The sequence below is a fragment of the Passer domesticus genome, chromosome 9, assembly GCF_036417665.1.
Source record: "Passer domesticus isolate bPasDom1 chromosome 9, bPasDom1.hap1, whole genome shotgun sequence".
NCBI lineage: Eukaryota > Metazoa > Chordata > Aves > Passeriformes > Passeridae > Passer > Passer domesticus.
In genome coordinates, this window is record NC_087482.1 from 16708575 (window position 1) to 16732474 (window position 23900).

Consider the following 23900-nt stretch of genomic DNA (forward strand, 5'->3'; position numbering starts at 1 on the left):
TCCCCCAGAGCTGGGGCCTGCAGGCACCTTGCCGGCCCTTGGCACAGGCTGTGCCAGCCAACAAAGCCCAGCAGGCCGGGAGGAGAGCCCGGGGGCAGCGCAGCTGCTTGGGCAGTGGCTGCTGCCAGGGACACGGGCCAAAGCCATCCCTGAGCAGCCACTGCCACCCCTGGCCCTCCCTGCCCCGTGACAGCTCCCCCAGCCCCAGGGGACAGGCTCAGGCCCTCTCAAGAGACACTGGAGCTATCACCTGCTGTGCCAGTGCCTGGAACTGCCTGTTCTCCTGCAGAAGAGGCTGCCACTGAGCCGCTGCTTCTTCCTGGAACAGCCACCTTCTGTGCCAGATTTTGGGTCATCGCTGGAGAAAGAAAAGGGACAGATGGATCAGATGGGACAGTTCCCCATTGGGGAGGTGTCATCTTCAGAAGCTAACACTGGTGAAAGTCATGGACAAGGATCACGAAATCAGATGAGCTTTTGGGATTGGACAGGCCCCTCCCTTCTCCAAACCACCACCTCTTGTGATCTGCCTGGAGACTGGGAAGTTGCAAGGGATCTCAGGGTGGACATGGTCCATGGTGCAGTTTGGGCTCCCTGTCAGCAGATGCCAAATGCCTTCCTGCAGAGGCTGGGCAGAAGCTGCAGCCAGGCCAGGCTGGGAAACAGCCCTGCAGGGCGTGAAAGCAGCAGCAGCAGCGAGGCTGCCATGGATCCCTTCCCGCTGTGCCGGGCACGGCGTGTCCAGATGTGCAGCCAAAGGCCCCGGCTGCTGAGTCCCAGGGGAAGCATGAGGGAAATGCACCCACCACAGCATCTCTCCAGGTCACTCAGCATCTGGCCCAGATGTTTTCCTGACTCCAGGAACTTGCTGTCTCCTCTTTGGTACTGACTGTTGGAGGACCTTAAAAGTACTTCCAGTTCATGTGGATGGATCCCACAAAAATAGGACTCAGCCTGCGGTGTCAGCAGGGACACACTACTCACCCCTGCCATGGGAGCTGGGATTGTGTGCAGCATCCAGCCCTGGGGCTTGAAAAGTCCTCCCTGCAGACACACCTGTAACTCAACAGCCAGAGAAGCTTCTGTCACCTTGTTCTTCCAGGCTTACAATAATTATTCTCTGAGGGAAACTGGTGAACTAACCTGCAGAAATTCCCAAGGGCTCCAAATCATCTTCCATCCCCACTGCTGGAGAAGCCATCCCAGCACCCTCACCTAGAAGGGAGCACAGATCAGAAGTGTTTCCATGGTGTACTGGAATCTCCTTCTGCCTTAGGGATCTGGGCACTGCAAGGGAGGGAAATGCACTGACCATGGCGTCTCACCTGTGCACTCATCATCTGGTCCAGATGCTTGGCTGCCTCCAGGGATTTTTTGTCTTCTGTGTCTTGGGTCTTGTCTCTTCGAGGACATTAGAGAAAGGTAGTTCCTCTTCATGAGGATGGGTCGGATAAGGCCATGGGAGCCAGATGTCAATGGCCATGACCAAAGCAGTACCGGGGGATGGAGAGCTATGGCCTTGCCCCGGTCACTCTCCACACTATTTCCGAGCTCTGTGAAACATCCTTGGAGTGGAAACTGAGGAAGCCCCAGACCTCTGGGGTCTCCCTCCCACAGAGGAAACCCTCCCAAAAGCCCTGGGCAAAACCATCCCCAGCACTTCCCAGGGAGCAGGGAGCGCTGTCCCGGGAAAGGGCAGCCAGGCTGCCGGCTCACCTGCTCGTCGCGCTTGCAGCGGAGAAGCCTGGGCAGCCCTGGCAGGAAGGGCCACGGCCAGGAGCAGCAGGAGTAGGAGGCGCAGAGCAAGGGCCATGGTGCCTTGTCCTCCGCCAGTCCCGCAGCTCTTGCTGCCACCGCTGTCCTGACACCGCTGTCCCAACGTCAGCACCGCTGCTGCCACCGCCGCTGCTGCCGCAACAGTTGTGCTCAGGGACTGACTGCTGGCTCCTTGTGCTGCTGTGCAACCACGGGGCTCTGGCACCTCTGGCACCTCAGAGCCTGCTGTGAGCTCATGGCCAGGGTGCAGTTGTTTCGGGAGCTGGATCTGCCTTCTTCGGGAGGGAGCTCATCCTGTCCAGCTGCTCTGCCCAAGGGCTGTGACACAGTCCCAGCTCAGCTGATCTCACAGGCTGGGACATGAAGGGATGGAGAGCAGCTCCACCAAGGACTTGGGGTGGCTGCTAGAAGAGAGGCTGGACATGAGGCAGCCATGTGCATCCAAGGGAGAGTGCCCAGCAGGTTGAAGGAAGTGATTCCACCTCTCTGCTCTGGTGAGACCCCACCTGGAGTACTGTGGAAGAGGTTTTACAGTGACCTCTGTGAGCCATCGAGAAATTTGATAAGAGGATCCATGCTAACCCCTGAAAGAATTTTCTACCAAGGTTATTGACATGGAAACCAAGAAAGAAAGAAGGATAAATAAGAGAAACCTGCAACTCCCTATTTCAATGAGTATTTTGTTTGTATCTCGTGACCAATGTGTAAAGTATAAACTTAAGAGCTTTGTAAGAATGGAGAAAAAGCATGCAGGCTAGAATAAAAACAGGGTTTGAAGCCTTCTGGAAATGGACTGTGTTGCTTTGTAGTGTCTCGATCTCTCCCAGGACAGAGTACTGCATCCTGCTCTGGGTCCCCAAGGCAGGAAGGACATGGACCTGTTGGATCTAGTCCAGAGGAGGGACAAAATGCTCTGAGGGCTGGAGCCCTTCTGCTTTGGAGACAGGCTGGGAGAGCTGGCAGTGTTCAGCCTGGAAGAGAGAAGACTCCAGGGACACCTGATTGCTGCCTTTCAGGGCCTTCTGGGGGCTTGTAAAGAGATGGGACAGAATTTTTAGTAGAGCCTTTTGTGACCAGACAGAGAGGGAATGGTTTTAATCTAAAAGATGGTCAATTCAGACTAGATGAAAGAAACACATTTTTTACACATTTGCTTTTGAAACCCTGGCACAGGTTGCCCAGGGAGGTGGACATCCATCCCTGCAGACATTCAAGCTCCTGCTCTGAGCAACCTGACCTAGTTCAAGCTGTCCCTGCTCACTGCAGGCCATTGGGACTAGATGGCCTTTAAATGTCCCTTCCAAGCCAAGCCATTCTGTGCTCCTGTGCACCATCAAAGCAGTGCTGCATTAGTGCTGGGCTGATTATGCTGGCACCTGTATTTTGGTACTTGTGCCATTTAGCAATTGGCCACGAGAGGATTGATGGGCTGGACAGTGAAGTCTGCAAATAACACTCAGTGTGCTCAAGGAGAAACAGGAGAGCAACACGGCTTCCAGTTCAGATAAATGCCAGCATTTTGCTGCCCATTCCTGGTTAGAGAAATAAAGGAATGTCCTGAAGATCCCTTCATGTGGGTGCATTACTTGCCATATCAGTACTTGTGTTCTGTAAAACAGGTAAGTTGTTACAGCTTCTTGCCCCATTTATCCCTGAATAAAACCCAAATACTGCATTGCTCCTTGTCTACTTTCTTCCAAGTCAGGGCAAATTTTGTTAATTACTGTGTGGGACATATTCATCTGTTCACAAGCAAATTCCTCTTGCCACTCTCACAATGGCAAGACTGCTGTGTTGATTTGCTCTAATCGGACTGTAATTAAGGCCTACCTCTCACTAGAATTAAAGCTGATGCATTGGGAGGCAAAGTGTTGAGTCATTTCTCCTGGAGTCTGACACTGTAGAGAGTTTTTCTGTAAGTAAATGACATTTGAAGACAGGTGTAGTCTACCATACTTCTGGCATACTAGAAGTGAGAAAAAACCCTTTGAATCAGGATTTTATCCATTCTTCTGTCTCCTCCTCTTCCTAGGAATTTTAATCTCTGAGGTCTAAGCTCTTCAGCTGCCTCACAAACATTGTTTTAATTCAGACAGTCATCCATGCAGTGAGCCACAAATCAGGACCATGGTGTGAACCTTGAAGCAATGTAGGTTTATAGCACTGAAAATAATAATCCAATACCCAGGTTAAGCCAAGCCTATTGGTTATTTCCCAAATAACTCTATCTATCCTCCGTGATGTTTCAAAAACAATCATTGTGAAAGCTAGGAGCGGGGAGAGAGAATGTTATCAAAATTAAAAATAGAGCTTTCTCAGATTTTTATATTCCTATAAAAAGAGAGTCCAAAATGTTCATCTATGGAACATCAAGTAAGAAGTGAACAAAAGACTGTCAAAATAATTGCTTGGGGACCAAAAATAACCATAAATAAAAACAAGTTTAAATGTAGATAATAAGTAAACCATCATGCTGAGAAAAAAAAACAGACCTGCCAAAACTAAAACCAATAAGACTGTTTCATCTGTCTCAAAAAAAAAAAAAAAAAAAAAAGAAAAGAAAACCTGGAAATAATCAGAGATTCTCAAGGGCGTTACTATATATAGAAACTTCCTGGTATTGGGAAAAACATGAAGGAAAGTGCAGCATGCAATTTACAGATGTAACCTAGAATTTTTTAGGGAGGGCCAGGGGTGGCAGTGGCTGCTCAGGGATGGCTTTGGCCCGTGTCCCTGGCAGCAGCCACTGCCCAAGCAGCTGCGCTGGCCCCGGGCTCTCCTCCCGGCCTGCTGGGCTTTGTTGGCTGGCACAGCCTGTGCCCAGGGGCGGCAAGGTGCCTGCAGGCCCCAGCTCTGGGGGAAAAAGAGAACGTCCTGCCCGTATCCACCGTGCTGCCAGCTCAGCAGTGCAGCACAGCACGGGCTCACGCTCCCCATCGCTCCCACAGATGCGGCCGACCCCACAACACGTGTTTCCCATGCCCAGAAGAGCCTCAGAATGGGTTGCTGTTGGGGAACCCTCTGTTTGCATGTGATAAGGGCAAGTCTGGCTATCTGTTTCTGCCAGGAAATTATTTGGAAGTGCTCAACTGAACCTCGACTCAGAGCTTCGGCACTGCAGTTCATGTCTTTGATTGTAATTCGGTCCTAGCAGTCAGTTTTATACCCCTCCCCTTATTTTCTATTGTTATAGCATATTTTATTACCAAGGGCTTGCTCCTTTACCCCATTTGTTGGTTTTGCCCCACTTGTCCATCTCTCCAAAGACCTGCCCTTTTGTTCACTGTTCCTCCTCCCATTGCATGTCAGTCCCTCTCCAAGCCTGCCCCTTGCTCTAGAAACTTCCCTATCAATTTTGTATCGTTCGGAACCCCATTGGTTTGTTTAAGTTCTTCCCCTCCCCTGTAATCCCCAATTGGTTTAAATATTGTATTCCCCGCCTGGTGTTCCACCCTCAGTTTCTCCCAATTGGCTAAAGATTGTATCCTCCCCTGGGACCCTGCCAAGTTTGTAAGTTGGTGTATGCCTTTAGTGCAGTGTTGGCCTGCCCCTGGTCGTCTGTAGAATAATCACCTTCGGAAAACATAGAGCAGACCTCACCCCGTTCCTTGTCCCTACCCTCAGGGCAGTCCTACCCCCAAGGCAGTCCACCTGTGCTGTAGAGCAGCTGTGCCCTGCAGCCACAGCCCAGATTCGACAGTTTTCTGGGGGCGGCCCAGTGCCACTGTGGGTGTGGGCAGCTAGTGGGGCTGAAGACATGGGGCAGCACAGCACTTCCCAAATCAGCTCTTCTGCTGCAATAAAGAGATGCAGTTGTCACGCGAGTGCCTGGGAGGTTGCACCAGCAAAGCCAACCTGTCAGCAGCACTGCCTGAGCTCCATGTCCAGGAGCAGCCGTGGAGGCCAGGACTGGGCCCAGCTGTGCACGAGGGTCCCTGTGTGCCACTGGCAGCTGGGGCCTCAGCCACCTCCTCTCTTCACAGGTGCTCCTCTCCATCTCCAGAAGAACAGCCTAACAACGCAGGCAGCGAGAATTTGAGCCATGACCTCAGCTCTCCACTTCTGCCCCTATCTGCCCTGCCATGGCTGCAGCAGTGTCACGAGGCCATCCCAAAACCCACCGCTCCTCAACGAGTACCTCTGCCCCTGAGCCCCCTGGTCCTGTTCCCCGGCCAGGACTGAAGGTGGGCAGCCCTTGCCTGGCAGGGCAGGGCGTGGCCCACATTTTATATTCAAATAAAGAGTTGGAGTTTTCACAGTTATGTCTGGGTGGTAGCAGCAGCAAAGCCCACCTGGCAGCAGCACTGCCTGAGCTCCATGCCCAGGAGCAGCCGTGGATGGCCACGGTGTGGGCAGGCAGGAGCCAGGCAGGGGCTGCTGTGCCCAGCGGCGGGGCCCCGAGGGGATGGGGGAGCCCATGCTGAGCATCCCTGGGCTGAGGGCGCATTTCCTTCTGTGGGATCATCTGGGCCTGGACCTGAAGAGGCACAAAGGGATATTTTGGGTTGCCTGATGAGGGTTCCAGGAGTCCCGCATGTTTTAAATGAATTAGCTTTTTTTGATTAATAAGGAGAATTTATTCCATAATTAAAATTCAGTCGTAGAAAATCTAGAAGCAAATATCAGATTGGCCCTGAAGCAGGCTAACAGCGTCAGGTGAGACAGGTGGGGCATTTCTCTCCCCTGTGCATCACGAAGGGACAGCTCTCTCAAAGTCTTTTTTGTCCATTTCCAAGCTCCAAGCGGTGTGGAGAGCAGGAGTTTTTCTGCTTTCTTATGGTTGTTTTTATCCTTTTTGCATATTCTTGTATTTTTTCCTTTCTTGCTGCAGCTCTTGCTGAGAGTTTCCCCAAAACTGGTAAAAAATTCACTTTGTTAGAGGAAAATCTCCTGCAATATGCATTCTAGGAGGCACACATTTATCTTATAGATGATGCAAATCGAATGCACATTGCTGAGGTTTGGTCAGAGAAATAATCTTCTGGAATCAGCATTTCTGGGGATGAATATTCAGGCTAGGATTTTGATGCATGTTGATTGCCCTGAACCCTCCTTTGTTATGCTAGGATTTTCATTAGGCGAGATTATTGTAGTCTCAGCATGAATTTGTGCATACAATCTATCAGAATCCCTCCCTTTCTCTATTAATTTATTAAATTTGTACTTTTAGGATACACTTTGACAAAGCTTACTTATTTTCTAATTTTATGTTTAGTATTTATAAAACTTGACAACTACACTTTCATACTACTAGTCAGGGCATAAAATTAACAGCTCTTCTCATAAGGTAGATTATTCTAAATCTTTAATTTCTTTTCTTTGGATTGTCAATTATATTTTTTATATCAATGCATGTGCTTATTGTAATTTAGATATATTTTGACTCCATAGTCGTTTAAGGCTGGTAATATTGTAAAATAAGTTTTTCATGTTTTCTTATGTTGCCTGCTAAAACGTGTCTTTATAACTGTCTCATGTTCTTGTTTTCTAATTCTTGAGCAATTTGCTTTATTCTACTCTCAGGATTTATTTCTTCTCTAGCTCTTCCAGAACAAAAAGTTTTAACATATTGCTTACAAATTTTGCCATTTTATTCTTTTTGCTCTATTTCACATTTTCTTTTTTGCAGTGTCTTTTACTACTCATAGTGCACATTCTGAATTTGTTAAAATTATAGCGTACTGCACTAACTTGGGAGTGTGTATATGGCTCATTCTTTTTGGGCTTGGATGACTGATACAGTGACAATAATCCTCTGCAGTTTTAACTCTCTAGCTCTCTCAAAGCCCCTTTGGGTTGCAGCCAAAGGGCCAAGATGTGTATCTTCTTGGTAGCAGAGCTTACACCTTGGGATCTAGTCACTGACGTCATTCGTCTCATTCTCAGTATTTACTTCATAAGATTTATAAGAGACTTTTAAATTGTTTTTCAGGATTTAGGATAGCATCTGCTTATTTCTAATTGTTATAGTTTTATTTCTTTGACATTTTAGCTCTAAAGTTGTAATTAGTCTGTACACTTCTCTTTCTTTCAGCTATACTTGGCTTTTTTCCTTTATTTTAATTTGATCCTTATTAAATATCTAACAGCTTTTGTTATATCCTATCTGATTTAATGTTACTTTTAGTGTTTCTTTAAACTTAAATCTGGTTTGTATCTTATATACTTAATTTTTTTCCGATTTTTCACGAATCATATTATTGTTCTAATATATTCTTTACAGTGTTTCATTAGCTTTTACTTCTATATCTTTTCTCTGTTATAACAAAAGCACTAAAATATTTTATTTTTTGAAATAAATTTGCATATCACACCTTAAATATTCAGTTCACTTAAAACAACCTCATGAATAATACAGTTTAAAATAAAATATTTTACTTCTCCTAACAATGGGTTTTACAGCTTACAAGCTTAGGTATTAACATGCATCAGGCTATTTTACTTCAAGGAGTAGTGGTGACTTTTTAGTAAGGTTTGGCTGGTGTTTATGTTGGTGGATTTACAGGTCTTCTGTCCTGTCTTTCTTTGCAGCTGAACCTGCTGGTGAAGGTGGTGCAGCTTCCCAAGCCACGTCCAGGACTGAGGCTGTGGGAGATGCTGAGGGTAGGTCAAGGCCTTTCCCCTGGGAGAGCTGCCAGCTCAGAGCCCAAAGCTGGGCCAGGGAGGCATCGCTGCAGGTGCCAGCACAGAACCATGCACGTGTGTGCCCGCGCCCTGCACGATCCCCTCACCGCTCCTGCGGCTCAGTGGTGCCCGTGCAGATCAGCAGAGATGGCAGAAGCTTCTGTGGCTTTTGTGTTACAAGTGTGTCTGCAGGGAGGACTTCTCCAGCTCCTTTGCTGATTCCTACACAGAAGCCTGGCAACCATCGCAGAGGTGAGTAGTGTGTCCCTGCTGACTCCTCAGGCTGAGCCCTGCTTTTGTGGGGTCCATTCCTGGGAAATGGAACTACTTTCTCTTTAAGTCCTCCACCAGAAGAGATCAAAGACATGGCAGACAAGAAATTCCAGAATCCATTAGAAATTATGTGGCAAATGCTGAAGAAAGTGCTGCAGGGAGGACAAGGTGGGTGCATTTGCCTCATGCTTCCCCTGGCACACAGGAGCCGGGGGCTTTGGCTGCACATCTGGACACGCCGTGCCCGGCACAGTGGGAAGAGATCCATGGCAGCCTCGCTGCCCCGCTGCTGCTTTCACGCCCTGCAGGGCTGTTTGCCAGCCTGGCCTGGCTGCAGCTTCTGCCCAGCCTCTGCCGGAAGTTATTGGGCATCAGCTGACAGGCCATGCCCAAACTGTAAGACACCCTGAGATCCCCCACTATATCCAGCCCTGCAGATTAGGAAAAGGGTGGCTGTTTGGAGGTGGAAGTGCTCTCATCATGCCACTGTAACCTGGCCATTTTCCTGCTCCATAAATTTCACAAATATTACCTCTGATGCCACCACCCAAGTGGGAAACAGCTCCATCTGATGCAGCTGTCTCCCTTCCTTTGTCAAGAGATGGACATAGTGCTTCAGTGGAAGGTGGTATTTCTTGAAGGAAGCACTCCATCTTCGGTGCCAGCCCCTGCTGCAGGAAGGAAGGCGAAGCCAGACACGGGCACAGGCACAGCAGGTAATTGCTGTGCCGGGCTCAGGCCTGGCCGGGGCTGTGTGGCAGCAGCTCTTCTCCCAGGGCCTGCCCTTGCCCGGCCTGGCAGCAGCCAAAGCTGGAGGCGCCTCGGCTTCCAGGCCTCTGGAGCTGGTTCAGAGCCCCGGCGAAACGGGGCTGGTGCAGCAACGTCCCTGGCGCTGCAGCTGCTGCGGAGCTGGCCCTGAGTGCCCAGAGGCCCAAGGCACAGGAGCAGCCCCGAGCGGGAGCCCTGCCGCCAGCCCAGGGCCAGAGCCAGCTCTGGCACACAATGGAAACAGTTCTCATCTTGGTTTGCTTCCAGACTGGGATGCTGGGAAGGATTCTCCATTAGCCTGGCGCTCTGAAGTTGTGAAGCACTCTGAGCATTCTGCAGGTATGTTCTCACTGTCCCACCAAGGCGTAATGTTTGACTGACTGGTAAGAACCAGGTGACAGAAGCTTCTCTGGCTGTTGTGTTACAGGCGTGTCTGCAGGGACGACCTCACCAACTCCTACCTTGGATGCTGCACAAAAGCCCAGCTCCCATGGCAGGGGTGAGTAGTGTGTCCCTGCTGACCCCTCAGGCTGAGCCCTGCTTTTGTGGGGTCCATTCCTGGGAAATGCAACCACTTTCTCTTAAGGTCCTCTGACAGGAGAGACCAAAGACATGGCAGGCAGGAAATTCCAGGACCCATTAGAAATCATGTGGCAAATGCTGAAGGAACGTCTGCAGAGAAGACAAGGTGGGTGCATTTCCCTCATGCTGCTCCTGGGACTCAGCAGCCGGGGGCATTGGCTGCACATCTGGACACGTCGTGCCCGGCACAGCAGGAAGGGATCCATGGCAGCCTCGCTGCCCCGCTGCTGCTTTCACGCCCTGCAGGGCTGTTTCCCAGCCTGGCCTGACTGCAGCTTCTGCCCAGCCTCTGCAGGAAGGCATTTGGCATCAGCTGGCAGACAGCCCCAATTGCACCACAGGCCATGCCCACCCTCAGATGCCCTGCAATTTCCTGGTGTCCAGGCAGATCAGATGTTGGGGCTGTTTGGGGAAGGAAGCAGCCTTGGGTTGTCCCAAAATCCTGGGTGTTTTCTGATCCTTATGCATCCCTTTCACAAGTGATGCCTCCTGAAATTGTCCCCTTCCCCATTCCCAGTCAGGAATGTTTTCATCTGATCCAGCTGTCTCTTCTCCATTCTCCAGAAATGAAAGGAGAGCCTGCGGAGAAAGAAGCATTTCCCGGAGGAAGCAGTGGTTGCATGCCAGCCTCAGCTCCAGGAAGGGAGGCCATGCCAGGCACAGGCACAGGAGGTAATTGCTGTGCCTCTGGGCCTGAGCCCTGCTGAGGCTTGAGCTGCCCTCTCTGCTGTTTGGCAGTGCGGGCACAGCCTGGACTAGAGCAGCACAGCCCAGGGGAATTATCCCGAGCAGGCTCAGGGCACTGAGCAGTCCTGCTGGGGTCCCTCCATGGGAGACATGTCCTGAAACCTGGCAGCGACTGCACGGGGTGCCCACGGTGGGGAAAGGACAGAGGGGGAGAGCAAGGCTCCAGTGTGTCCTGAGAGGGCCTGGCTGTTTGCCCTTGGGATCTGGGGGGTTTCCCCACAGAAGGAGGGCAGGAGGGACAGAGGGAGGGCAGGATGGATAGCTGTGGCACTGCCTGCTGCAGTTTTCCCCCATGCTTTAGGGAGGATTTCTTCTGTGTGTGAGGGGGAGAGTCCCAGGTCCCTGCACTGCTGCAGCCAGCCCTCCCAGGGATGTTGCTGAGGGCAGGGAAAGAGTGTGGAGAGTGACCAGGAGCCAGCCCAGAGCTCCCCAGGCCCCTGGGCAGCTTTGGCCATGTCTATTCACATCTGGCTCCCATGGCCTTACCCGACTCCCTGGCAGTGCCCAGTTCCCTGTGGCAGAAAGAGATCCCAGTACACACTGGAAAATGTTCTCATCTGTGCTGCATTGTAGATGAGGGTGCTGGGAAGGCTTCTCCATCAGCTTGGATGAAGAAAGTTTTGAAGCCCTTGGAGCCTCCTGCAGGTATGTTCTCAGTGTGCCACCAAGGAAGAATTGTAGACAAGCGGGCAGGCACCAGGTGACAGAAGCTTCTGTGGCTGTTGTGTTACAGATGTGTCTACAGGGAAGACTTCTCCAGCTTCTCCAGCTGCTACCTTGGATGCTGCACTCAAGCCCAGCTCCCATCTCAGGGGTGAGTAGTGTGTCCCTGCTGACCCCACAGGCTGAACCCTGCTTTTCTGGGATCCATTCCTGGCAAATGGAAATATTTTTCTCTAAGGTACTCCAACAGGGAAAATCCAAGATACAACAGATAAGATATCCCTGGAAGCAACCAAACAGATGAGGCAAGAGCTGAAGGATCCCCTGCAGACAAGAGAAGGTGGGTGCATTTCCCTCATGCTTCCCCTGGGAGTCAGCAGCCGGGGTCTGTGGCTGCACATCTGGACACGCCATGCCCGGCACAGTGGGAAGAGATCCATGGCAGCCTCGCTGCCCCGCTGCTGCTTTCACGCCCTGCAGGGCTGTTTGCCAGCCTGGCCTGGCTGCAGCTTCTGCCCAGCCTCTGCCGGAAGTTATTGGGCATCAGCTGACAGGCCATGCCCAAACTGTAAGACACCCTGAGATCCCCCACTATATCCAGCCCTGCAGATTAGGAAAAGGGTGGCTGTTTGGAGGTGGAAGTGCTCTCATCATGCCACTGTAACCTGGCCATTTTCCTGCTCCATAAATTTCACAAATATTCCCTCTGATGCCACCACCCAAGTGGGGAACAGCTCCATCTGATGTAGCTGTCTCCCTTCCTTTGTCAAGAGATGGACATAGTGCTTCAGTGGAAGGTGGTATTTCTTGAAGGAAGCACTCCATCTTCGGTGCCAGCCCCTGCTGCAGGAAGGAAGGCGAAGCCAGACACGGGCACAGGCACAGCAGGTAATTGCTGTGCCGGGCTCAGGCCTGGCCGGGGCTGTGTGGCAGCAGCTCTTCTCCCAGGGCCTGCCCTTGCCCGGCCTGGCAGCAGCCAAAGCTGGAGGCGCCTCGGCTTCCAGGCCTCTGGAGCTGGTTCAGAGCCCCGGCGAAACGGGGCTGGTGCAGCAACGTCCCTGGCGCTGCAGCTGCTGCGGAGCTGGCCCTGAGTGCCCAGAGGCCCAAGGCACAGGAGCAGCCCCGAGCGGGAGCCCTGCCGCCAGCCCAGGGCCAGAGCCAGCTCTGGCACACAATGGAAACAGTTCTCATCTTGGTTTGCTTCCAGACTGGGATGCTGGGAAGGATTCTCCATTAGCCTGGCGCTCTGAAGTTGTGAAGCACTCTGAGCATTCTGCAGGTATGTTCTCACTGTCCCACCAAGGCGTAATGTTTGACTGACTGGTAAGAACCAGGTGACAGAAGCTTCTCTGGCTGTTGTGTTACAGGCGTGTCTGCAGGGACGACCTCACCAACTCCTACCTTGGATGCTGCACAAAAGCCCAGCTCCCATGGCAGGGGTGAGTAGTGTGTCCCTGCTGACCCCTCAGGCTGAGCCCTGCTTTTGTGGGGTCCATTCCTGGGAAATGGAACCACTTTCTCTTAAGGTCCTCTGACAGGAGAGACCAAAGACATGGCAGGCAGGAAATTCCAGGACCCATTAGAAATCATGTGGCAAATGCTGAAGGAACGTCTGCAGAGAAGACAAGGTGGGTGCATTTCCCTCATGCTGCTCCTGGGACTCAGCAGCCGGGGGCATTGGCTGCACATCTGGACACGTCGTGCCCGGCACAGCAGGAAGGGATCCATGGCAGCCTCGCTGCCCCGCTGCTGCTTTCACGCCCTGCAGGGCTGTTTCCCAGCCTGGCCTGACTGCAGCTTCTGCCCAGCCTCTGCAGGAAGGCATTTGGCATCAGCTGGCAGACAGCCCCAATTGCACCACAGGCCATGCCCACCCTCAGATGCCCTGCAATTTCCTGGTGTCCAGGCAGATCAGATGTTGGGGCTGTTTGGGGAAGGAAGCAGCCTTGGGTTGTCCCAAAATCCTGGGTGTTTTCTGATCCTTATGCATCCCTTTCACAAGTGATGCCTCCTGAAATTGTCCCCTTCCCCATTCCCAGTCAGGAATGTTTTCATCTGATCCAGCTGTCTCTTCTCCATTCTCCAGAAATGAAAGGAGAGCCTGCGGAGAAAGAAGCATTTCCCGGAGGAAGCAGTGGTTGCATGCCAGCCTCAGCTCCAGGAAGGGAGGCCATGCCAGGCACAGGCACAGGAGGTAATTGCTGTGCCTCTGGGCCTGAGCCCTGCTGAGGCTTGAGCTGCCCTCTCTGCTGTTTGGCAGTGCGGGCACAGCCTGGACTAGAGCAGCACAGCCCAGGGGAATTATCCCGAGCAGGCTCAGGGCACTGAGCAGTCCTGCTGGGGTCCCTCCATGGGAGACATGTCCTGAAACCTGGCAGCGACTGCACGGGGTGCCCACGGTGGGGAAAGGACAGAGGGGGAGAGCAAGGCTCCAGTGTGTCCTGAGAGGGCCTGGCTGTTTGCCCTTGGGATCTGGGGGGTTTCCCCACAGAAGGAGGGCAGGAGGGACAGAGGGAGGGCAGGATGGATAGCTGTGGCACTGCCTGCTGCAGTTTTCCCCCATGCTTTAGGGAGGATTTCTTCTGTGTGTGAGGGGGAGAGTCCCAGGTCCCTGCACTGCTGCAGCCAGCCCTCCCAGGGATGTTGCTGAGGGCAGGGAAAGAGTGTGGAGAGTGACCAGGAGCCAGCCCAGAGCTCCCCAGGCCCCTGGGCAGCTTTGACCATGTCTATTCACATCTGGCTCCCATGGCCTTACCCGACTCCCTGGCAGTGCCCAGTTCCCTGTGGCAGAAAGAGATCCCAGTACACACTGGAAAATGTTCTCATCTGTGCTGCATTGTAGATGAGGGTGCTGGGAAGGCTTCTCCATCAGCTTGGATGAAGAAAGTTTTGAAGCCCTTGGAGCCTCCTGCAGGTATGTTCTCAGTGTGCCACCAAGGAAGAATTGTAGACAAGCGGGCAGGCACCAGGTGTCAGAAGCTTCTGTGGCTGTTGTGTTACAGATGTGTCTACAGGGAAGACTTCTCCAGCTTCTCCAGCTGCTACCTTGGATGCTGCACTCAAGCCCAGCTCCCATCTCAGGGGTGAGTAGTGTGTCCCTGCTGACCCCACAGGCTGAACCCTGCTTTTCTGGGATCCATTCCTGGCAAATGGAAATATTTTTCTCTAAGGTACTCCAACAGGGAAAATCCAAGATACAACAGATAAGATATCCCTGGAAGCAACCAAACAGATGAGGCAAGAGCTGAAGGATCCCCTGCAGACAAGAGAAGGTGGGTGCATTTCCCTCATGCTTCCCCTGGGACTCAGCAGCCGGGGGCTTTGGCTGCACATCTGGACACGTCGTGCCCGGCACAGCAGGAAGGGATCCATGGCAGCCTCGCTGCCCCGCTGCTGCATTCACGCCCTGCAGGGCTGTTTCCCAGCCTGGCCTGGCTGCAGCTTCTGCCCAGCCTCTGCCGGAAGTTACTGGGCATCAGCTGACAGGCAGCCCAAACTGTAACACACCCTGAGATCCCCCACTATATCCAGCCCTGCAGATTAGGAAAAGGGTGGCTGTTTGGAGGTGGAAGTGCTCTCATCATGCCACTGTAACCTGGCCATTTTCCTGCTCCATAAATTTCACAAATATTCCCTCTGATGCCACCACCCAAGTGGGGAACAGCTCCATCTGATGTAGCTGTCTCCCTTCCTTTGTCAAGAGATGGACATAGTGCTTCAGTGGAAGGTGGTATTTCTTGAAGGAAGCACTCCATCTTCGGTGCCAGCCCCTGCTGCAGGAAGGAAGGCAAAGCCAGACACGGGCACAGGCACAGCAGGTACTTGCTGTGCCGGGCTCAGCCCTGGCCGGGGCTGTGTGGCAGCAGCTCTTCCCCCAGGGCCTGCCCTTGCCTGGCCCGGCAGCAGCCAAAGCTGGAGGTGCCTCGGCTTCCAGGCCTCTGGAGCTGGTTCAGAGCCCCGGGGAAACGGGACTGGTGCAGCAACGTCCCTGGCGCTGCAGCTGCTGCGGAGCTGGCCCTGAGTGCCCAGAGGCCCAAGGCACAGGAGCAGCCCCGAGCGGGAGCCCTGCCGCCAGCCCAGGGCCAGAGCCAGCCCTGGCACACAATGGAAACAGTTCTCATCTTGGTTTGCTTCCAGACTGGGATGCTGGGAAGGATTCTCCATTAGCCTGGCGCTCTGAAGTTGTGAAGCCCTCTGAGCATTCTGCAGGTATGTTCTCACTGTCCCACCAAGGCGTAATGTTTGACTGTCTGGTAAGAACCAGGTGACAGAAGCTTCTGTGGCTGTTGTGTTACAGGCGTGTCTGCAGGGACGACCTCACCAACTCCTACCTTGGATGCTGCACAAAAGGCCAGCTCCCATGGCAGGGGTGAGTAGTGTGTCCCTGCTGACCCCTCAGGCTGAGCCCTGCTTTTGTGGGATCCATTCCTGGGAAATTGAACTACTTTCTCTTAAGGTCCTCGGACAGTAGAGACCAAAGTCATGGCAGGCAAGAAATTCCGGGACTCATTAGAAATCATGTGGCAAATGCTGAAGGAATGTCTGCAGAGAAGACAAGGTGGGTGCATTTAGCTCATGCTTCCCCTGGGACTCAGCAGCCGGGGGCTTTGTCTGCACATCTGGACACGCCGTGCCTGGCACAGCAGGAAGGGATCCATGGCAGCCTCGCTGCCCCGCTGCTGCTTTCACGCCCTGCAGGGCTGTTTCCCAGCCTGGCCTGGCTGTAGCTTCTGCCCAGCCTCTGCAGGAAGGCATTTGGCATCAGCTGACAGACAGCCCCAGTTGCACCACAGTCCATGCCCACCCTCAGATCCCCTGCAAATTCCTTCTGTCCAGGCAGATCAGATGTTGGGGCTGTTTGGGGAAGGAAGCAGCCTTGGGTTGTCCCAAAATCCTGGGTGTTTTCTGATCCTTATGCATCCCTTTCACAAGTGATGCCTCCTGAAATTGTCCCCTTCCCCATTCCCAGTCAGGAATGTTTTCATCTGATCCAGCTGTCTCTTCTCCATTCTCCAGAAATGAAAGGAGAGCCTGCGGAGAAAGAAGCATTTCCCGGAGGAAGCAGTGGTTGCATGCCAGCCTCAGCTCCAGGAAGGGAGGCCATGCCAGGCACAGGCACAGGAGGTAATTGCTGTGCCTCTGGGCCTGAGCCCTGCTGAGGCTTGAGCTGCCCTCTCTGCTGTTTGGCAGTGCGGGCACAGCCTGGACTAGAGCAGCACAGCCCAGGGGAATTATCCCGAGCAGGCTCAGGGCACTGAGCAGTCCTGCTGGGGTCCCTCCATGGGAGACATGTCCTGAAACCTGGCAGCGACTGCACGGGGTGCCCACGGTGGGGAAAGGACAGAGGGGGAGAGCAAGGCTCCAGTGTGTCCTGAGAGGGCCTGGCTGTTTGCCCTTGGGATCTGGGGGGTTTCCCCACAGAAGGAGGGCAGGAGGGACAGAGGGAGGGCAGGATGGATAGCTGTGGCACTGCCTGCTGCAGTTTTCCCCCATGCTTTAGGGAGGATTTCTTCTGTGTGTGAGGGGGAGAGTCCCAGGTCCCTGCACTGCTGCAGCCAGCCCTCCCAGGGATGTTGCTGAGGGCAGGGAAAGAGTGTGGAGAGTGACCAGGAGCCAGCCCAGAGCTCCCCAGGCCCCTGGGCAGCTTTGGCCATGTCTATTCACATCTGGCTCCCATGGCCTTACCCGACTCCCTGGCAGTGCCCAGTTCCCTGTGGCAGAAAGAGATCCCAGCACACACTGGAAAATGTTCTCATCTGTGCTGCATTGTAGATGAGGGTGCTGGGAAGGCTTCTCCATCAGCTTGGATGAATAAAGTTCTGAAGCCCTTGGAGCCTCCTGCAGGTATGTTCTCAGTGTGCCACCAAGGAAGAATTGTAGACAAGTGGGCAGGCACCAGGTGACAGAAGCTTCTGTGACTGTTGTGTTACAGATGTGTCTACAGGGAGGACTTCTCCAGCTGCTACCTTGGATGCTGCACTCAAGCCCAGCTCCCATCTCAGGGGTGAGTAGTGTGTCCCTGCTGACCCCAAAGGTTGAGCCTTGCTTTTGTGGGGTCCATTCCTGGGAAATGGAAATATTTTTTCTCTAAGGTACTCCAACAGGGAAGATCCAAGACAGAACAGACAAGATATCCCTTCAATCACCCAAAGAGATAAGGCAAGAGCTGAAGGATCTCCTGCAGACAAGACAAGGTGGGTGCATTTCCCTCATGCTTCCCCTGGGACTCAGCAGCCAGGGGCTTTGGCTGCACATCTGGACACGCCGTGCCCGGCACAGCAGGAAGGGATCCATGGCAGCCTCGCTGCCCCGCTGCTGCTTTCACGCCCTGCAGGGCTGTTTCCCAGCCTGGCCTGGCTGCAGCTACAGCCCAGCCTCTGTAGGAAGTTATTTGTCATCAACTGACAGGCATTCCTAACTGTAACACATCCTGAGATCCCCCACTATATCCAGCCCTGCAGATTAGGAAAGGGTGGCTGTTTGGAGGTGGAAGTGCTCTCATCATGCCACCATAACCTGACCATTTTCCTGCTCCATAAATTTCACAAATATTACCTCTGATACCACCACCCAAGTGGGGAACAGCCCCATCTGATGCAGCTGTCTCCCTTCCTTTGTCAAGAGATGGACATAGTGCTTCAGTGGAAGGTGGCATTTCTTGAAGGAAGCACTCCATCTTCGGTGCCAGCCCCTGCTGCAGGAAGGAAGGCAAAGCCAGACACGGGCACAGGCACAGCAGGTAATTGCTGTGCCGGGCTCAGCCCTGGCCGGGGCTGTGTGGCAGCAGCTCTTCCCCCAGGGCCTGCCCTTGCCCGGCCCGGCAGCAGCCAAAGCTGGAGGTGCCTCGGCTTCCAGGCCTCTGGAGCTGTTTCAGAGCCCCGGGGAAACAGGACTGGTGCAGCAAGGTCCCTGGCGCTGCAGCTGCTGCGGAGCTGGCCCTGAGTGCCCAGAGGCCCAAGGCACAGGAGCAGCCCCGAGCGGGAGCCCTGCCGCCAGCCCAGGGCCAGAGCCAGCCCTGGCACACAATGGAAACAGTTCTCATCTTGGTTTGCTTCCAGACTGGGATGCTGGAAAGGATTCTCCATTAGCCTGGCGCTCTGAAGTTGTGAAGCCCTCTGAGCATTCTGCAGGTATGTTCTCACTGTCCCATCAAGGCGTAATGTTTGACTGACTGCTCAGGGCCAGGTGACAGAAGTTTCTGTGTCTCTTGTTTTACAGCTGTGTCTGAAGGGACAACTCCACCAACTCCTACCTTGGATGCTGCACAAAAGCCCAGCTCCCATGGCAGGGGTGAGTAGTGTGTCCCTGCTGACCCCAAAGGCTGAGCCCTGCTTTTGTGGGATCCATTCCTGGGAAATGGAACTACTTTCTCTAAAGGTCCACCCACAGGAGAGACCAAAGACATGGCAGGCAAGAAATTCCAGGACCCATTAGAAATCGTGTGGCAAATGCTGAAGGAACGTCTGCAGAAAAGACAAGGTGGGTGCATTTCCCTCATGCTTCCCCTGGGACTCAGCAGCCGGGGGCTTTGGCTGCACATCTGGACACGTCGTGCCCGGCACAGCAGGAAGGGATCCATGGCAGCCTCGCTGCCCCGCTGCTGCATTCACGCCCTGCAGGGCTGTTTCCCAGCCTGGCCTGGCTGCAGCTTCTGCCCAGCCTCTGCCGGAAGTTATTGGGCATCAGCTGACAGGCAGCCCAAACTGTAACACACCCTGAGATCCCCCACTATATCCAGCCCTGCAGATTAGGAAAAGGGTGGCTGTTTGGAGGTGGAAGTGCTCTCATCATGCCACTGTAACCTGGCCATTTTCCTGCTCCATAAATTTCACAAATATTCCCTCTGATGCCACCACCCAAGTGGGGAACAGCTCCATCTGATGTAGCTGTCTCCCTTCCTTTGTCAAGAGATGGACATAGTGCTTCAGTGGAAGGTGGCATTTCTTGAAGGAAGCACTCCATCTTCGGTGCCAGCCCCTGCTGCAGGAAGGAAGGCAAAGCCAGACACGGGCACAGGCACAGCAGGTACTTGCTGTGCCGGGCTCAGCCCTGGCCGGGGCTGTGTGGCAGCAGCTCTTCCCCCAGGGCCTGCCCTTGCCTGGCCCGGCAGCAGCCAAAGCTGGAGGTGCCTCGGCTTCCAGGCCTCTGGAGCTGGTTCAGAGCCCCGGGGAAACGGGACTGGTGCAGCAACGTCCCTGGCGCTGCAGCTGCTGCGGAGCTGGCCCTGAGTGCCCAGAGGCCCAAGGCACAGGAGCAGCCCCGAGCGGGAGCCCTGCCGCCAGCCCAGGGCCAGAGCCAGCCCTGGCACACAATGGAAACAGTTCTCATCTTGGTTTGCTTCCAGACTGGGATGCTGGGAAGGATTCTCCATTAGCCTGGCGCTCTGAAGTTGTGAAGCCCTCTGAGCATTCTGCAGGTATGTTCTCACTGTCCCACCAAGGCGTAATGTTTGACTGTCTGGTAAGAACCAGGTGACAGAAGCTTCTGTGGCTGTTGTGTTACAGGCGTGTCTGCAGGGACGACCTCACCAACTCCTACCTTGGATGCTGCACAAAAGGCCAGCTCCCATGGCAGGGGTGAGTAGTGTGTCCCTGCTGACCCCTCAGGCTGAGCCCTGCTTTTGTGGGATCCATTCCTGGGAAATTGAACTACTTTCTCTTAAGGTCCTCGGACAGTAGAGACCAAAGTCATGGCAGGCAAGAAATTCCGGGACTCATTAGAAATCATGTGGCAAATGCTGAAGGAATGTCTGCAGAGAAGACAAGGTGGGTGCATTTAGCTCATGCTTCCCCTGGGACTCAGCAGCCGGGGGCTTTGGCTGCACATCTGGACACGCCGTGCCCGGCACAGCAGGAAGGGATCCATGGCAGCCTCGCTGCCCCGCTGCTGCTTTCACGCCCTGCAGGGCTGTTTCCCAGCCTGGCCTGGCTGTAGCTTCTGCCCAGCCTCTGCAGGAAGGCATTTGGCATCAGCTGACAGACAGCCCCAGTTGCACCACAGTCCATGCCCACCCTCAGATCCCCTGCAAATTCCTTCTGTCCAGGCAGATCAGATGTTGGGGCTGTTTGGGGATGGAAGCAGCCCTGGGTTGTCCCAAAATCCTGGTTGTTTTCTGATCCTCATCCATTCCTTTCACAAGTGATGCCTCACCTTCTCCATTCCCAGTCAGGAATGTTTCCATCTGATCCAGCTATCTCTTTTCCCTTCTCCAGAAATGAAAGGAGAGCCTGTGCAGAAGGAAGTATTTCCCGGAGGAAGCAGTGGTTCCGTGCCAGCCTCTGCTGAAGGAAGGGAGGCCATGCCAGGCACAGGCACAGGAGGTAATTGCTGTGCCTCTGGGCCTGAGCCCTGCTGAGGCTTGAGCTGCCCTCTCTGCTGTTTGGCAGTGCGGGCACAGCCTGGACTAGAGCAGCACAGCCCAGGGGAATTATCCCGAGCAGGCTCAGGGCACTGAGCAGTCCTGCTGGGGTCCCTCCATGGGAGACATGTCCTGAAACCTGGGAGCGACTGCACGGGGTGCCCACGGTGGGGAAAGGACAGAGGGGGAGAGCAAGGCTCCAGTGTGTCCTGAGAGGGCCTGGCTGTTTGCCCTTGGGATCTGGGGGGTTTCCCCACAGAAGGAGGGCAGGAGGGACAGAGGGAGGGCAGGATGGATAGCTGTGGCACTGCCTGCTGCAGTTTTCCCCCATGCTTTAGGGAGGATTTCTTCTGTGTGTGAGGGGGAGAGTCCCAGGTCCCTGCACTGCTGCAGCCAGCCCTCCCAGGGATGTTGCTGAGGGCAGGGAAAGAGTGTGGAGAGTGACCAGGAGCCAGCCCAGAGCTCCCCAGGCCCCTGGGCAGCTTTGGCCATGTCTATTCACATCTGGCTCCCATGGCCTTACCCGACTCCCTGGCAGTGCCCAGTTCCCTGTGGCAGAAAGAGATCCCAGCACACACTGGAAAATGTTCTCATCTGTGCTGCATTGTAGATGAGGGTGCTGGGAAGGCTTCTCCATCAGCTTGGATGAATAAAGTTCTGAAGCCCTTGGAGCCTCCTGCAGGTATGTTCTCAGTGTGCCACCAAGGAAGAATTGTAGACAAGTGGGCAGGCACCAGGTGACAGAAGCTTCTGTGACTGTTGTGTTACAGATGTGTCTACAGGGAGGACTTCTCCAGCTGCTACCTTGGATGCTGCACTCAAGCCCAGCTCCCATCTCAGGGGTGAGTAGTGTGTCCCTGCTGACCCCAAAGGTTGAGCCTTGCTTTTGTGGGGTCCATTCCTGGGAAATGGAAATATTTTTCTCTAAGGTACTCCAACAGGGAAGATCCAAGACAGAACAGACAAGATATCCCTTCAATCACCCAAAGAGATAAGGCAAGAGCTGAAGGATCTCCTGCAGACAAGACAAGGTGGGTGCATTTCCCTCATGCTTCCCCTGGGACTCAGCAGCCAGGGGCTTTGGCTGCACATCTGGACACGCCGTGCCCGGCACAGCAGGAAGGGATCCATGGCAGCCTCGCTGCCCCGCTGCTGCTTTCACGCCCTGCAGGGCTGTTTCCCAGCCTGGCCTGGCTGCAGCTACAGCCCAGCCTCTGTAGGAAGTTATTTGTCATCAACTGACAGGCATTCCTAACTGTAACACATCCTGAGATCCCCCACTATATCCAGCCCTGCAGATTAGGAAAAGGGTGGCTGTTTGGAGGTGGAAGTGCTCTCATCATGCCACCATAACCTGACCATTTTCCTGCTCCATAAATTTCACAAATATTACCTCTGATACCACCACCCAAGTGGGGAACAGCCCCATCTGATGCAGCTGTCTCCCTTCCTTTGTCAAGAGATGGACATAGTGCTTCAGTGGAAGGTGGCATTTCTTGAAGGAAGCACTCCATCTTCGGTGCCAGCCCCTGCTGCAGGAAGGAAGGCAAAGCCAGACACGGGCACAGGCACAGCAGGTAATTGCTGTGCCGGGCTCAGCCCTGGCCGGGGCTGTGTGGCAGCAGCTCTTCCCCCAGGGCCTGCCCTTGCCCGGCCCGGCAGCAGCCAAAGCTGGAGGTGCCTCGGCTTCCAGGCCTCTGGAGCTGTTTCAGAGCCCCGGGGAAACAGGACTGGTGCAGCAAGGTCCCTGGCGCTGCAGCTGCTGCGGAGCTGGCCCTGAGTGCCCAGAGGCCCAAGGCACAGGAGCAGCCCCGAGCGGGAGCCCTGCCGCCAGCTCAGGGCCAGAGCCAGCCCTGGCACACAATGGAAACAGTTCTCATCTTGGTTTGCTTCCAGACTGGGATGCTGGAAAGGATTCTCCATTAGCCTGGCGCTCTGAAGTTGTGAAGCCCTCTGAGCATTCTGCAGGTATGTTCTCACTGTCCCATCAAGGCGTAATGTTTGACTGACTGCTCAGGGCCAGGTGACAGAAGTTTCTGTGTCTCTTGTTTTACAGCTGTGTCTGAAGGGACAACTCCACCAACTCCTACCTTGGATGCTGCACAAAAGCCCAGCTCCCATGGCAGGGGTGAGTAGTGTGTCCCTGCTGACCCCAAAGGCTGAGCCCTGCTTTTGTGGGATCCATTCCTGGGAAATGGAACTACTTTCTCTAAAGGTCCACCCACAGGAGAGACCAAAGACATGGCAGGCAAGAAATTCCAGGACCCATTAGAAATCGTGTGGCAAATGCTGAAGGAACGTCTGCAGAAAAGACAAGGTGGGTGCATTTCCCTCATGCTTCCCCTGGGACTCAGCAGCCGGGGGCTTTGGCTGCACATCTGGACACGTCGTGCCCGGCACAGCAGGAAGGGATCCATGGCAGCCTCGCTGCCCCGCTGCTGCATTCACGCCCTGCAGGGCTGTTTCCCAGCCTGGCCTGGCTGCAGCTTCTGCCCAGCCTCTGCCGGAAGTTATTGGGCATCAGCTGACAGGCAGCCCAAACTGTAACACACCCTGAGATCCCCCACTATATCCAGCCCTGCAGATTAGGAAAAGGGTGGCTGTTTGGAGGTGGAAGTGCTCTCATCATGCCACTGTAACCTGGCCATTTTCCTGCTCCATAAATTTCACAAATATTCCCTCTGATGCCACCACCCAAGTGGGGAACAGCTCCATCTGATGTAGCTGTCTCCCTTCCTTTGTCAAGAGATGGACATAGTGCTTCAGTGGAAGGTGGCATTTCTTGAAGGAAGCACTCCATCTTCGGTGCCAGCCCCTGCTGCAGGAAGGAAGGCAAAGCCAGACACGGGCACAGGCACAGCAGGTACTTGCTGTGCCGGGCTCAGCCCTGGCCGGGGCTGTGTGGCAGCAGCTCTTCCCCCAGGGCCTGCCCTTGCCTGGCCCGGCAGCAGCCAAAGCTGGAGGTGCCTCGGCTTCCAGGCCTCTGGAGCTGGTTCAGAGCCCCGGGGAAACGGGACTGGTGCAGCAACGTCCCTGGCGCTGCAGCTGCTGCGGAGCTGGCCCTGAGTGCCCAGAGGCCCAAGGCACAGGAGCAGCCCCGAGCGGGAGC

The 23900-nt window shown here is 54.2% G+C and overlaps 4 long non-coding RNA genes across 4 annotated transcripts; all 4 read left to right on the forward strand.

Annotated features, from left to right (window-relative positions):
- Positions 1-17196: 17196 nt before the first annotated feature.
- LOC135307609 (uncharacterized) lies at positions 17197-17606 on the forward strand. The gene is made up of 3 exons (XR_010368319.1): positions 17197-17277; positions 17366-17437; positions 17526-17606. It is a non-coding gene; the product is annotated as an uncharacterized LOC135307609 (long non-coding RNA).
- Positions 17607-18643: 1037 nt separating this feature from the next.
- LOC135307468 (uncharacterized) lies at positions 18644-19458 on the forward strand. Its single transcript, XR_010368189.1, has 3 exons — positions 18644-18723; positions 18811-18912; positions 19342-19458. It is a non-coding gene; the product is annotated as an uncharacterized LOC135307468 (long non-coding RNA).
- Positions 19459-21392: 1934 nt separating this feature from the next.
- Positions 21393-21801, forward strand: LOC135307610 (uncharacterized). The gene is made up of 3 exons (XR_010368320.1): positions 21393-21473; positions 21562-21633; positions 21721-21801. It is a non-coding gene; the product is annotated as an uncharacterized LOC135307610 (long non-coding RNA).
- Positions 21802-22839: 1038 nt separating this feature from the next.
- LOC135307247 (uncharacterized) lies at positions 22840-23654 on the forward strand. The gene is made up of 3 exons (XR_010367957.1): positions 22840-22919; positions 23007-23108; positions 23538-23654. It is a non-coding gene; the product is annotated as an uncharacterized LOC135307247 (long non-coding RNA).
- Positions 23655-23900: the final 246 nt, after the last annotated feature.